At 35.6% G+C, this 15,710-nt stretch overlaps 1 pseudogene; it reads right to left on the reverse strand.

The window, feature by feature from the left end:
• Positions 1-2,456: 2,456 nt before the first annotated feature.
• LOC123821327 lies at positions 2,457-2,647 on the reverse strand (annotated as a pseudogene).
• Positions 2,648-15,710: the final 13,063 nt, after the last annotated feature.

Below are 15,710 nucleotides of genomic sequence, written 5' to 3' on the forward strand. Positions count from 1 at the left end.
GCAATTGCAGTTTCAGGAAAGAGTGGACATATCAAACCAGTATATACAATCCTTTGAGCATTTGAAACTAGTTTCTATTCTTACTTAGAACATCAGTGGAAAGTCCACCTGGGAAAAAATTCCATAGGACACAGAACAAGATGAGAAACTGGACCTCACTGTGAACTGGAAGTACCTGTTGTCTCTAGGCCAGATGTTCATGAGTGGGTGTTTTCTCAGAGGAAAGTACCCTCAGTGCTCCTGTCAACAACTGTGGAAATGGAAGCACTGACACACCTGGCTGATGCATCCAAGTGATGAGCATGGATTCCCTGCTTATAAATGTGTGACATGTCAGTTATTGCCCAAAAATTACCAAGCAAGGAAACTCATTGCCCCCAAATCAGGTTAAACTTGGAAAGATATTAAGTTGACTTAATTTAACATCTGTAATACAGGTGTTTTTGTGCTGTCTTGACCCAGTTTTCAAGACCGAGTTAGAGACCATTTAATTCCCTTTCTTGAGCAACTGATTAATTCCACACCCCCAACAATTTTTCCTATGGGACTCTCACACTCTGGGTCACTACACAACCACCCTAATCACCCCAGGGCCAGGTACCAGAAAACCAGAGACAGCCTAAGTCCAGAGCCCACTGAAATTATTCAAATTAGCCAGACCTACCTAAATTTGTGTATCCTTCCTCACCATTTCTTTCCAACAGAAAGCATGATAAAAGGTGTTTTCCCACAGTTTCCCTCTTTCTCTGCCTCCTAAACATTTCCATGGAACTCCTGAAGGCCCAGTGTTTCCCCTGGGAACTGTAGGTAACAAAAAAATAAAAGCCTAGTTTTTCTCTCTTAATCTGCATCAAACCTCTGCAAACCTCACTTGGGGTAATAGGGTTAAAACAACCTCCTCATCTTCTCAAAGAGAAAAGAAATATACAGAAAAGGGGGGTGAATTGCCTGGAGCCTCACTGTTCTTGGTAGAGATGGATCCAATATTCAGGCTTCTGATCACAATCTCTTAATCCACAACTCCTTTCTTTAAACTTTACATGAAAAGCAGATTACCAGAGAATGTCATGTAATAAAATAATATATCCCTAATGGACTAAGCATTACTAGAACTTACCACTGTGTTTGGCACTGAATATACACTACAATTATTCAAGGTGTATATTATAAAACTCAGTTTATACTTGAGAAAATTGAAACTCAGAGAGGGGAAAAGGCTCAGTGGACAAAGTCACTTTGTACTTCATTATACAAGAAGCTGATGCGGACACCGGCTCATGGGGTCCACACATTGTGGACGAGGCATGAGAAATTCACACAGACTACCGAGTCCTATGGAGGAAAAGGGCTAGCATGGCTTTTCTCTCAAGGGGAGCAAAAGCCACGGCCCTTGCTGTGACCGTCCTTTATTGGGTTTCTCGGCACATTACATGATGCTCCTCACTTACCATACACAGGTTCGCTTTAGGTGGTTACCTTTTACAGAAAACAAAAGAGATGATGTGGCTAATCACATCACAGAAGAAGAATATTTGCAAATGCAAAGGGAAAAGTGGTTGAACCAGTTACACTCCATACTGGGAAGATTTAGCACAAATTTTAGAAAGTTACAGTAAACACTTGCTGCTTCAATTCAGGGTGAGGGAATTTTAGCAAGAGCAGGTCTCAAAGTGGCCTAGGTACATTACAGGCCTGATTCCCCACAGGAGAACCTATCTGTGGGTGTGGGTCCTGTGAATCTTCAAGTGGGAGCTGGGCCCATGCCACACAGAATGGTCTCTTATAAGAAGCAATTCATAGTCATAACTCAAATGCCGAAGCTCCCAAAACAGTGTAGCAGGCACAGACTTTCTCAAATGATCTAAAGTTCATTAAAGTCACAGGTTCTTCTTCCTACACTGGTGGAAGAATAAAGATCAGGTCAGGGAGGAGGTTAGTGGTAGTTGGGAGTTTTTTAATTTTAATGAATCCACAGGGGAAATTGGCACAATCTAAATGAGGAGAATATGTATTTCCTATTCTTCTCTCTCTTTTCATTTAAACATATCCCACACTTGTTTTTTCATATTTGTTGAATACAGATAATGTATAAGACATTGTTCCAAGTATTTTATTGTTTTATTTGATTTTTTTTTCAAATGAGCTAGTTTAATTCCAGGCAGCACAGAATTCAGGATAGAACAAAGACTAAAGAATATCCTTTGATGGGATTCTGGGCTGGGTTGACTCTGACCTCACAGCTAAGGCTGAAATGGCACAGTGAGGAGAACTAAAGAGATGAGCCACTGTATCATCATCGTCATCACCATCAGAACAAAAGTTTATTCTTAAATGTATAACAGGCTCCAAGACAGCACTTCATCCTAGCTATAAGTGGCAAGAGACATGACAGGAATCCAGATGTTAAAACAGGAATGGAATTAAGGATCATCATTGTTCCAGGTACAAGGAAGAACTCACTTTTTGCCAGATTCCTTAATTTCACCTGTGGCCAGGATGGCCTTCCCCATGTCCTTCACTTTTAGCTCCTTGAGTTTCTTCTGCTCCCATTTTTGCTTCTGCCTCAATGCCTTCTCTCGTCCATCTCCTTGGCCTGCTTCTTGGGCTGCTGTAAGGGCTTCTTCTTGTCACCTTTGCTGCCAGACATGGCACCTGCCACCTCTTCCCTAGACCCTGCCACTGGAAGCTCCTGTTCATGTATTTTACATATAATTCTCACAACAATCCCCTGAGATATTATTAACCCATTTTGTGGATGAAGGTATGGAGGCACTCAGTAAGCAGCATGCTCCAGACTCTGTTCTCTTAGCCACTATGCTAAATTTCTTCTCTCATATGACACATGCTCATAAATCTGCTCTACCTGTGCATTTTTCCCAGTGAAAAGGTCCAACTAAAATATACAGGAAAGCCTAGAAATTATACACAATTTCATACATCTGTCCCTGGGATTATTTCTATATTATACCAAGGTATATTTTTGCTCTTTGAACATTGGGGTGGAGAGAATGTTATTAACTGTTATTAGAATCTGTGCTATGACCAAAGTGGAAATGGAGTGATTTTCTAAGGAACCAGATTTTCTGGGTATCTGAGGAAGAGGGAGACTAGCTGTGGAAAATCTATTTTCTCCATAGTGACTCTGGCTACCTTGAGCACTTCAAAGCTAAGAGTAAAATTAAGCTCTATATATTTGTGCAGGTTGGACTGTAACATATTTGTAGTTATTTGATTTTTCTCATGAGAAATAATGAAGTTTTAAGGAAGAAGATGTATGGTATCATGGAAGGATGGCTGGCATGAGAGCCAAGAGCCAGTTTTAGCTGTGTCCATTTAGCTTTATTCCTTCAGCTTCACTTGAATTATGTAGGCTGAAGTTTTATCCTCCAAGTATTTAAATTGTTAAGGCACAATAAATAATACAGAGTTCTGGAAGACTGAAAGGCAGAGAATCCACCAGGGGACCTAATGGCTATGGGAAATATCTCTTTGGCCTAGAGGACAAATGGAATTGTGCTAAAGAGGGAAGCAAGGTTACAAATATTCTCTTAAGCCACATCAGAGACAATTTTCTGGTATTATTATTTTGAGCTAGCACTATGCAATGCCTGATGAGTTATGTATAAAACTCTTCATGAAGTGAACTCTCCTGTAAATCTACTTGCTTCTCTCTTCTTCAGCTTTTACCCCTTTATAGGGCTAAGTAGGAACACTTTAATACCAAATATGATCCCTCTTCAGCAATAAAAAAACAGTTTTCTGCAAAATATTTTACATCTGCCTACACTCAAATATCTCTCCAGGGCAGGGTTGAGCAAACTACATCCCACAGAACAAACCACCCCACTACCTGTTATGGTAAATAAAATATGTTTGGAGTACAGCAGCACCTATATCTTTAACCAGTTGTTTCTTCTGACAGAAGAGTGAGAATGTGAAGTGGAAACCATATGGGCCATGCAGCAAAAGTACCTTCTATCTGGCCCTTTTCAGAATAAGTTTGCTGACCTCTACTTTAGGTCATCCTAAAGATAACTAGCATAGAGGACATCTGCAATACCTGTTTTCCTAAACTGTAGGCATTCCAGCATGGTCAGTGGCAGCCTCTCAATATGTATTCCCTCATAGTCCAAGGGTATCTTCAAGATCAAATACTCCTCAAGGGAATTTGTGTTCTTTCCACCACATCAGGCCACTAATATCCATATCGCCTGATTATCCTCCCTGCAGGAAACAACATGGAACTCACATCTCTAAGATCACCTCAGCTCTCGCAAAAAAATGGGATTTACACAAAAGTAATAATTAAAAAAATGCCCCTAAGAGAGCCCCAATATAGAAAAAAAGGCAAATCTTCATAGCTATATCAGATAACTCATTTTAACTATTTTGGTGGAATGTTGTTTGATGGAAAGTAATCTACTTTCCAGCATTTCACTCAACAAGTAGTCTTGTGACAAAATTTCATAAAGTGGCTTAATAAGCAGAAGTTACTACAGAATAATATGTCAAACATTAGGTAGGTAGACTAAATTTAGATATTAAGAACTCCTAAAAAAACCACAGTTAGGAAATCCTTTCATATTGTCCAGAGCTACTCATTGATGTTCTATTCACTTTCCTTAAAATAAATTTACTTCCCACTGATTATATTCTCTTTTCTTAGACTCCACCTCAGACACAAAATCTTAGGAGACAACATAAATTCTTTCAGTTCTTCCTTAATCGGACATTCATTATTCCTCTGCTCTTTAGTCAAGACTTTCAATCTTTTTCCTCCACCCATTTGTGTCTTAGCTTAGATTTCCCTGTAAAGCAACTGACCTAGTATCCAGGGCTGTCTGTCTAGTTCTCCTGACTTGTGGGCTCCTGGACCTTGAGACAATGGGCACCCCACAAATGTATCCTGATATCCTTGGGACAGAGTCACAGAATCTCTTTTATTATATATAGTCACCATCTTGTCTTTTTTATCCCCTTTTTCAGTCCTTTATATTCTCTGAAATATGGTGACATAGTCAAGTCCTGGATACTTTTTTCCTTCAGTATTTTTCAAATTATGGATTAGCAACCCACTAGTTATGAAATAAGATCAATTTAATTGTTCAAAATAAGCTTTATTTTAAAAGAAATGAATGGCATTGATCCAATAGAGCAGATAAGAAAAATATATTAGAGTACTTCACACTTACTAGAGTACAAATACCTACATTACTGTACTCTATATCATTATACCTACAATTTACATATTCTATATTATATATAAACTTTGTATATGTATGGACCACAATGTAAATTAAATTTCCTTCTGTGGGCTAACATGGAAAATGTTTATAAGCTACTTACCATGTCTTTCCCCTCCTCCCTACCATATCTTTCACACTTCTCCCTTTAGTACATGATTGCATTTGGAGTTATATTTGATCATTTGCTTTTAACTTTACAAATCCAGACAGTTCTTTAATCACCCTCTAATATTGCTTTGCTTATTCTTTTCTTACCTGTTCCTTTATATTGATTTTCTTGGGCAATTTTTATCTCTGATTTTGGCCCAAACACAGGAGGGAATTTTTAGAATGTGAAATAAAATGCCACTGCAGTGCTAGAATTTAAATTCATAATTAATATCTTTGTTTATATCTTTAAATTAATCTTGAAAATCTACCTTACTGTATCTATGAAAGTAAAAATTATTTTAACATTTATAGCTTTCTCTAATTCATAAGGTACTTGCTTATCAGGATCATTGTTTTTAAGCATGTCAATAACTTGTTCTTTAAAATTGAAGTAATATATAATATTTGAGAAAAAATAAACAAATAAAATTTCATTTTATCCTCCATTTGAGGATAAAAAGTGGAAATCTGTACAGCCACTATTGACAATGGCAGTGGCAGTCTCAGTGAAGTGAATTTCATTACATTCTAATGAAATGATACATTGTGTTCCATGAGTTAATGGTCAACTAAGACCTTGGTTTGCAATATTTGCTCCTAAAACTCTACCAATTAACTGACCTGATAGAACTTGGTATTTTTCCCTAATTTGTCAATAACATAATGAGTTTTCTATCAATTAAAAAGTCATTTCTTTTTCCAATAGCTCACAATGTGACCATGATGTTTATATGTTTTCAAGGCCTACATTTGTCATTTGTCAGTGGAAGTATTGAATCTTGTCTTCATTGTTTGAATTTAACCTGAACTAGATGACTTCTGGGGTCCCTTTCAGTTTAAAACATTCTTACCTTCCCCCATATGACTGTGTGATCTGGCTCTGGCTGCCTCTCTGACTGCATTTGATGCTGGACCTCACCTGGAGAGGGCCTTCTAGTGAGAATATGAAGGATTAAGTAGGACAGAAAATTTTTTGTTCTCAGGGAACTTACATTCTATTGAAGCAAAATTAAATAAGGAGGGACAAACCATAATGTGATATATAGATAAGTGATATGTGAAAAGTAATAGACAGGGTCTTATAATGGGGAATAGAATGGGAACTACTTAAATAAGGATTATAGGGAAAGTCTCTCTGAAGAGTGGGCTTTTGGGTGAGGTCTGACAAATATGTAGAAGCTAGCAAGTGGAAGCAGAGAAACTGTATTCAACATGATTAGAAGAACATGAGTAAAGGCCTCAGGTAGGGAACGCCTGGATCTCTTTTGAGGTTGGTGGGCAAACTGTGTTCATGGAGTATATCATGAGCCAGGTGGATAGTCATTTCAGATCTTATATCCAAGTCTTTAATCCATTTTGAGTTGATTTCTGTATATGGTCTAAAGAGGGGTCTAGTTTCATTCTTCCCCACATGGCTGTCCAGTTTTTCCAACACCATTTATTGATAAGATCATCTATTAAGTGTTGTATATTCTTGGCTCCTTTGTTAAAAATAAATTCACCATATAACCATGGATTTATATCTGCCCTCTTAATTCTGTTTTATTGTTCTATGTCCCTATTTTTATGTCAATAACATACTGTTTGGTTACTGTAGTTTTATATTATAATTTGAAATCAAGAAGTGTGAAGCCTCCAACTCTACTTTTCTTTCTCAAGATTGCTATGGTTATTCAGGGTCTTCTGTGGTTCCATAACTTTTAAAAAAAATTTTCTATTGCTGTGAAAAGTGCCATTGGGATTTTGATATGAATTGCAGTGAATTTTCAGATTGTTTTGAGTGGTATCTATATTTTAACAATATTAACAATTCATCAATATTTAAAATTAATAATATTTTAACAATTATTCTAATCCATGAAAATGGAGTATCTTTTCATTTATTTGTGTCTTCTTCAATTTCTTTTATCAATATCTTATGGTTTTCAGTGTATATATCTTTCTCTTAGTTAAATTTATTCCTTAGTATTTTATTGTTTTTGGAGTAGTAAATGAGATTATTTTCTTAATTTCTCATTCTGATAGTTCATGTTAGTACATAGAAACTCAGCTGATTTTTGCGTGTTGATTTTGTATCCTAGTACTTTACTAAATTTGTTTATTAGCTCTAACAGATTTTTAACTATACCAGGGGAAGTAGTCTACCTTTTTCTATTTGTTTATTGAGATTGTAGTTTTCTCACTTATTTATATGAGCTTCATATATATTAATAAATTTAGTCTTTTTCAGACATATGCATTTATAGTTCCTGCTTTGTAAAATATTCCATGTCCATTAATTTTTATTGTGTTTGTTAACTTACAGAATGTAAGTTTATTTAATTCATCTACCATGTTAATTACTTTCTCCCCATTGTTCTCATAAGGTTTACATATAGTCACTATTGACCTTCTATCTTTGGTGCAATTTTTAAATCTCACCAGATTTTCAGTAACTCTGAAATCAGTATTTATGAAAGAAATAAAATAAAAGCATGTAAGAACTCCAACAAAAAGCAATACTAGCTATTTACCTACCAGGTTCCTTATATATATGTGCCAAACATTATTCCAGAGCTAGGGTTGTAGGAAAGAATCTGACATTCTCTGTCCCTAGGCAACTTAAATTGAGAGAGAGAGAGAGAAAGAGAAAGGAAGGAAAGAAGGAAGGAAGGAAGGAAGGAGGGAAGGAAGGAAGGAAGGAAGGAACTACCAAAATAGGTTAAATTCATTACTAAATTTAGTATATTTTTGTTGTAATCTCCAATTAAATAATTTATATTATACTTTTAAATATGGTACTTAATAAGATCCCTGAGAGTTTTTATGTACAGGTATTTCTCATTATTCACAGTAGTTGTGTCCTATAAATTTGTCACAGATACTGAGTTAGCAAATACTGAATCATTGTTCTTAGGGAAAATATAGGGTATGGTTTCTGAAAGCCTCTGGTCACATTTTCATTAATTAATCAACACATAACCTTGCTTTATGTGTCTTTTTATGTGTCTCTGTTTAAAGGCACCTTATTTAATGTGTATATGTGTGTACACACACACGATATTTATTAATTTAGAATTCACAGTCAATAGCACTACAGCTCATGCCTGAACAAAATATAACTAATACATGTATTTTCTCCATAAGATAATTCACAGCTTTCATGCATTTAGAAACAGTAGACAACACTTCAGCATGGTACTTCAGGACCATTTTAAACAGTGATATCACCAATGAAAAGCACAAGAATGTCAAAACCTAGCACTAAATACAATAGTCTCCCTTTATCCAAGGGGCAAACATGCCAAGCACCCGCCCCGTGGATGCCTGAAACCACCAATAGTACTAAACCCTATTTATAGTACATTTTTCCTACACATGCATTTCCATGACAAAGTTTAATTTATTAATCAGGCACAGTAATAGATTAACAATAATAACCAATAATAAAATAGAATAATTATAACAATATACAGTATTAAATGTTATGTGAATATAGTCTCTCTCACTATCTCTGGTAACTAGTCTGATAATGAGAATGGCTACTAAGTGAGTGACAGTATATATTGGGTAGTATATACTGCCTGAATACACTGGACAAAGGGATGCCACACACCTCAGGTAGGATGGTGGAAGATTTCATCACACTACTCAGAACAGCATGCAATTTATAATTTGCGCATGGTTACTTATAGAATTTTCCATTAAGTATTTTCGGACCATGGTTAACCTCAGGTAACTGAAAGTGGGAAAAGTGAATGCGCGTGGAAAGAGGGCCTACACAAAGGCAAAGTGTCAGCTTGTTCAACCTCAGGTGGGAATGTGCATGTTGAGTGATTCAAACTTTTTGCCATTCTGTGAATTCCCACAAATGACCATAAAAACATGGTTTTACTAGACTTAGGGTTAAAAACTTGCATTGAGTAGGGAAATTCACAAATAAAGAATCAATAAATAATGAAGCCTGACCTACTGTACTCACTTTTTATCCAGTCACTCTATTGAACATTCTTATTAATTAATCAACATTTACCACTGATTCTTTAATTCTTTGTCTATATTATCATGTAAAGCACAGATAATGATAATCTTACTTTATTCTCCCCATTGCCAGTTGAAATAAAGTTTTATTTCCTTATTTAAGAGGATAAGTTTCTCTCCCTATTATTTCAAACTTATCAACGATATTTTTATACCTTGTCTACTCCATTATCTTTTTTCACTACCTCAATAAAAAGCCTATTTCTCTCATTATTGACTTATTTCCTACAAATATAATCATAATATGATTAATAGTATTTGCTTTTCCTTTTCCCAATGTAGTGTTCTATGGAGAATGTGGACCATTGGCATTGTTGCAAGGTTTGTTCAGTTTTGTGTATGACTCAACTTTCATAGTTTGCATCTATTCTCAAGCAGAAATCCCAGAGAATATCACAAGTTAAAAGGAAAAAGGCAGTATACTCTAACCTTTTGTCAGCATTAATTATGTAAAGTAAGATATAGCTGTGAGGAAGTTACTTGCACAACTCAGTTGGAGAAAGTGGAGACACTGATCTGACTTGGCATTTCCAAGGCTGCCGGCATGTTAACCGGATGGTTCTCATTTGCTGTGGCAGGTGTTGTTGAAACTGATGAGTATGTTCAAGCCAGTCTGTCAGATACAGATTCCTTTTCCCCAAACATTCTCCATTTGCATTCTTATCATTGTTACCAGTCCCTCCCGTGATTACCTTTGTCTGTTGCCCTGGTGGCCAAGCCATGACATTAATCACAACCAATTATGGAACTCCATAGCCTTTTCTTTCATTTTCAATAAACTGTTAGAAATAACTTCATTCTGCTTTCTTAAATTGGGTTTTTTAAAATGGAAAATATTGTTCTTCTTAAGGCAAGTTTAAAAGAACTGAGAAATAATTATTTTCAGTAAATTAGTGTTTGATGTTTAATACCATGATGATTTGGAATAAGTAATATAATGAAGGAAATTGAAACAGTAATCAAAAAACTCCTGACGCACAAAATCCCTAGACCAAATGGCTTCACAAGACAATTTTACCAATAATTCAAATCAGAACTATCACTGATCCTTTTCAAACTTTTCCAAAAATTCAAGAGGAGGGAACACTTCCAAGCTCTTTCTGTAAGTCCAGTATTATCCTGATTCCAAAACAAGGTAAAGATACAACAGAGAAAAATATTATAAGCCAATATCCCTGATGAACATAGATGCTAAAATCTTCAAAAATATATTAGCAAACCAGATCCAGCAATACATCAAAAAGATCATACACCATGACCAAGTGGGACTTATCCCAGGGATACTAGGATAGTATAATGTTAGCAAATTAATAAATGTGATTCATCACATAAACAAAATGAAAGACTAAAATCACATGATCATATCAATAGATGCAGAAAAATTATTCAATAAAATCCAGTTCCCATTTATAATAAAAACGCTTAGCAAAGTGGTAATGGAAGGATCAAACCTCAATGTAATAATGTATGAAAAACCTACAGCTAACATCATTCTCAATGGACAAAAACTGAAAGTGTTCCTCTTAAGATCAGGAACAAGACAAGGATGTTAGCTTTTACCACTCTTATTCAACATAGCTCTGAAAAGTCCTAGCTACCACAATCAGAAAAGAAGAAGAAATAAATGGCATCCAAATTGGAAAGGAAGAAATAAAGCTGCTACTATTTGCAAATGACATAATATTGTACATGGAAAACCCTAAAGATTCTACCAAAAAAACTACTAAATCTAATAAATGAATTTGGCAAGTCAGTAGGATACAAAATTAATACCCAGACATTTATGGCATTTTTATACACCAGTAATGAGCTATCAGAAAGAGAAACTAAGGAAATAATTCCATTCACTATTGTAACAAAAAAAATGAGGCACCTAAGAACAAATTTAACCAAGGAGGTAAAAGACCTGTACTCAGAAAACTATAGGCCACTGAGGAAAGAAACTGAGGAGGATAGAATTAAGTGGAAGCATAATCCACGTTTGTGGATTTGAACTCACATTGTTAAAATGCCCATATTACCCAAAGCAATCTATACATTTAATGCAATTCATATTAAAATACCAATGGCATACTTCACAGAACTAGAACAAATATTCCAGAAATTTATATGGAACCAAAAAGACCCGAGTAGCCTCAGCAATCTTGCAAAGGAAGAACAAAGCTGAAGGTATCACAGCTTCTGATATCAAACTATATTATAAGGCAACTGTAATAAAAAGGGCCTGGTACTGGCACAAGAACAGATATATAGATCAGTGGAACAGAACAGAGAGCCCAGGAATAAGCCCAAAGCTGCAAGAGAAAGTGGTATTTCACAAAGGTGGCGAAAGCATACAATGGAGCAAAAACAGTCTCTGCAATAAATGGGGTTGGGAAAACTGGACTGGTACGTGCAAAAAAAATGAAAGTAGAACACCAAGTTATACCATACACAAAAATAAACTCAAAATGGATAAAAGACTTATATGTAAGTCATGATACCATAAAAACCCTAGAAGAAAATATAGGTATTAAAATCTCAGATAATCAGTATAGAAATATTTTTGCTGACATGTCTCCTAAGGCACTGGAAACAAAGCAGAAAATAAACAAATGAGGCTACATCAAATTACAAAGCTTTTATACAGCTAAAGAAACCACCAGCAAGACAAATAGGGAACCCACTCTATGGGAAAATATTTTTGCCAATGATATATCAGACAAAGGTTTGATCTCCAAAATAAACATCTAATACAACTTAATGCCAGGAAAACAAACATCCCAATGAAGAAATAGGCAAAAGAGTGGAATAGACACTTCTCCAAAGAGGACACACAGATGGCCCATAGACATATGAAAAAAAGTTCAACATCACTAATCGTCAGAGAAATGCAAATTAAAACCACAATGAGATATCACCTCACACCTGTCAAAACAGCTATCATCAGTAAAACAACAAACAAGTATTGGCAAGAATGTGGAGAATAAGGGAACCCTAGTGCTATTGGTGGTAATACAGTCTGGTGCAGTCACTGCGGAAAACAATATGGAGTATCCTTTAAAAATTAAAAATAGAACTCCCTTTTTTTGTTTTTATTTAATTGTTGTTCAATTACAGTTTTCTGTCTTTTACTCCCATCTCAGCCAATCCCCCCAGCCCTCCCCCTCTTACTCTCATTTCCACCCCGTCCCTTTTTATTGTCCATGTGTCCTTTATATTTGTTCCTGTAAACCCATCCTCTTCCCTTTTGACCCATTGATTCCACTACTGGGTATACCAAGGATCACGGAACATCAATACAAAAAACATAAATGCACCCCTATGTTTACAGTAGCACCCTTTAAAGCCAAGATTTGGAAACAGCCTAAATGCCCATCTGTAGATGAGTGGATAAAAAAGCTGTGAACATTTACAAAATGGAATATTATGCAGCAGTAAAAAAAAAGAAAAGAAAAACTCTTACATTTTGCAACAACATGGATAGACCTGGAGAAAATTATGCTAAGAGAAGTAAGCCAGTCAGTGAAAGAAAAATACCACCTATGATCTCACCTATGTGTGGAATATGATAAGCACAATAAACTAATGAACAAAATAGTAACAGAAGCTTAGACACATAAAACAGACTGAGAGTTGCTGGAAAGGATGCAGGGGGTGTGGTATGGGATGAAAAATGGTAGAAAGCTCTGGCTGGTGTGGCTCAGTGGATTGAGTGCCGAGCTGTGAACCAAAGGGTCACTGGTTTGATTCCCAGTCAGGGCACATGCCAGGGTTGTAGGCCAGGTCCCCAGTAGGGGGCATGCAAGAAGCAACTATACACTGATGGGTGTGTGTCTCTCTCTCTTTCTCCCTCCCTTCCCCTCTCAAAAAATATATAAATAAAATCTTTTTTTCTTTTTCAAGAAAGATGGTAAAGGGATTAACCAAAGAACACTTATGCAGGACCCTTGGACACAAACAACAATATGGAGATTTGCTTTGAGGGGTGTTGATTGGTGCTGGGTGGAGGTGAGGAAAGGGAGAAAAAATGGGGACAACTGTAACAGCATAAAAAATAAAAATAAAATTTAAAGAAAAAGAAAAACAAAATGGTAAGATTTTAAATATCTGGTTTAAATTTTTTAAAGATTTGAAAGATGTTTACCCAGCCATTTTATGTTTCTGAATTCTGCTGCAACATCCCTGGAATATGCTGCATTTGTTATGATTTCTCTATTGGGGCTATTGAGAACATTGTGCATGTACAGGTAGTTTACTTATTCCTCTATAGTCAGGCTCCCTCATTGTTTGGAAGCTTTAGTTTTGGCGTTTTGACATTGTTTTCATATGGCACTTTCTCATACTTTTCTATACTATTGTAGCTGACCTACATTTATGCCATTGGAAGACTCAAAACTTCATTTCAGATCAAATTGGTCACAAAATAGTAGAAGCATGACATATATGTTTAATCTCCACTAACAAACCAATTTGCTTACCAAGATTTTTCACCTTATCTTTTTACAGTTTAATTTAGTGTTATTACTACACTAGTATAAGGCCTATGCTTTCAGTGATTCAATACAGTGAATATGAATATATTTATTAAATAGCCTATTTTTCAAAATTGAAAGATAGAGGCCATGCAATAAAAGGCATACTAGCTACTGCACAAGAACTACAATGGTTCATACATTATGTGGACATAATGGAGAAAAAGGGATAATTTCAGGATTAAGTTGAAGCGAACCATTCTCAGCCAAGGCTTAGCTGAGTCTATAGCATAATTGTTGCCAGACTCAAGACAAGCACCCTTCATAGCCCATGGAAAAATATTCTGAAACTCTATTCATTGTTATAGATCAACTGTGTTCTGTTCTAACTTCATAAGTGAAAGTGTATGTTCAGATATTAAAACAAAACTAGAATGAAAAAGAAAACAATTGGTTAATTTTAATAAGAAAATATATTTAAATTCTGAATGGTCAAAAATTTGAGCAACTTATATAAATGGACAATTAAATAAAGTCAATTTTAAATTGAAAAGAACAGTAGAAAATAGCCCTGTCCAGCATGGCTCAGTTGGTTGGAAAGCCACCCTGTATACCAAGAGGTCGGGGTTCAATTTCTGTTCAAGGCACATACCTAGGTTGCAGGTTTGATCCTGGTTGGGGCATATACAGGAACCAACTGATCTGTGTTTCTCTGTTTCTTTCTCTGTTTCCCTTTCTCTCTCTCTTGCTCTTTCCCTTTCATCTCTCTCTAAAAATCAATAAACATCCTCAGATTAGGATTTCTAAAAAGTAGTAGAAAGTATATTAAAATGTATTTATAATATCCAAGTTCCTTAGCAATCAGAGACATGCCAATTGATGTAAGAGCATAAAACATGAACATAGAAATGCTTAAAAAAAACATGTTATCTCTTGATGACTAGAATGAATATAAGCAGTTATAAACCTTCTGGAGAGCAGCCTACAAATATTTAAAACTAGACTTAAAATATAGTTTCTGACCTATGCCTTACTTATAGTAATATATCTTGAGGAAATAATCAATGTGAAAATAGCTCCAAAGATGTTCATCATGATATATTTATAATAATGAATAATGCCCACAGATAGTTGAACAGTTTAATCAACAATATAAATTTGTATAACACAATGCCACATAATCATTAAATATATTGTTGTAGGAAATTGTGTGATGACGTGAAAATCTTCAGGATGTATTTCTAAATGAAAAAAAAAAGATACACAGCATAGAGCTTTGCCATGTCTAGAGTTTGAAAGTTGTTACTCCCATACTTATGAGAAAAAGCTGAAAATTGACAACTTTTTCTTGAACATCTGAGAACTGAGGACACAGGACACAGTGGCAACTTAATTATGGAGATTTGGATGCACCTAGAAAAACACAGCAAATGAGATATGGAAGGAAAGCTGCTTGAGTCATAAAGTGGTAGAAACACCTAAATGGTTATTTTAATAAATTTCTAGAGGTTGAGGGATAATTAGCTTGAAAGTCAGAAACTCCTAGGGCCAGGAGTTTTTCCTCAAAGATTCCACCAAGTTCTTATAGTGAGATTTTAATAGTGATCCTCCTTCAGCTTGAGCATAAGAATGGGGGAAAATAACCATTGAGAAACAGGACAAGAGCTTTCTCTATAATGAAGTCTTGCTTTCTAGGGTAAAGGACTTTTCCAGAGCTGAATTCTGAATCTTTTTTCCATCAGGAAGAAGGAATTCCTCTCCACTTGAAACCCCTCAGGGCTTTCTATCTTAGCCATGGAGGGAAACAAAACAATAGTCAACAGGGATCAAGGATTCAAGG

Source organism: Phyllostomus hastatus, unplaced genomic scaffold (assembly GCF_019186645.2).
Source record: "Phyllostomus hastatus isolate PE091 unplaced genomic scaffold, TTU_PhHast_1.1 phas_contig_40, whole genome shotgun sequence".
Taxonomy (NCBI): Eukaryota; Metazoa; Chordata; class Mammalia; order Chiroptera; family Phyllostomidae; genus Phyllostomus; species Phyllostomus hastatus.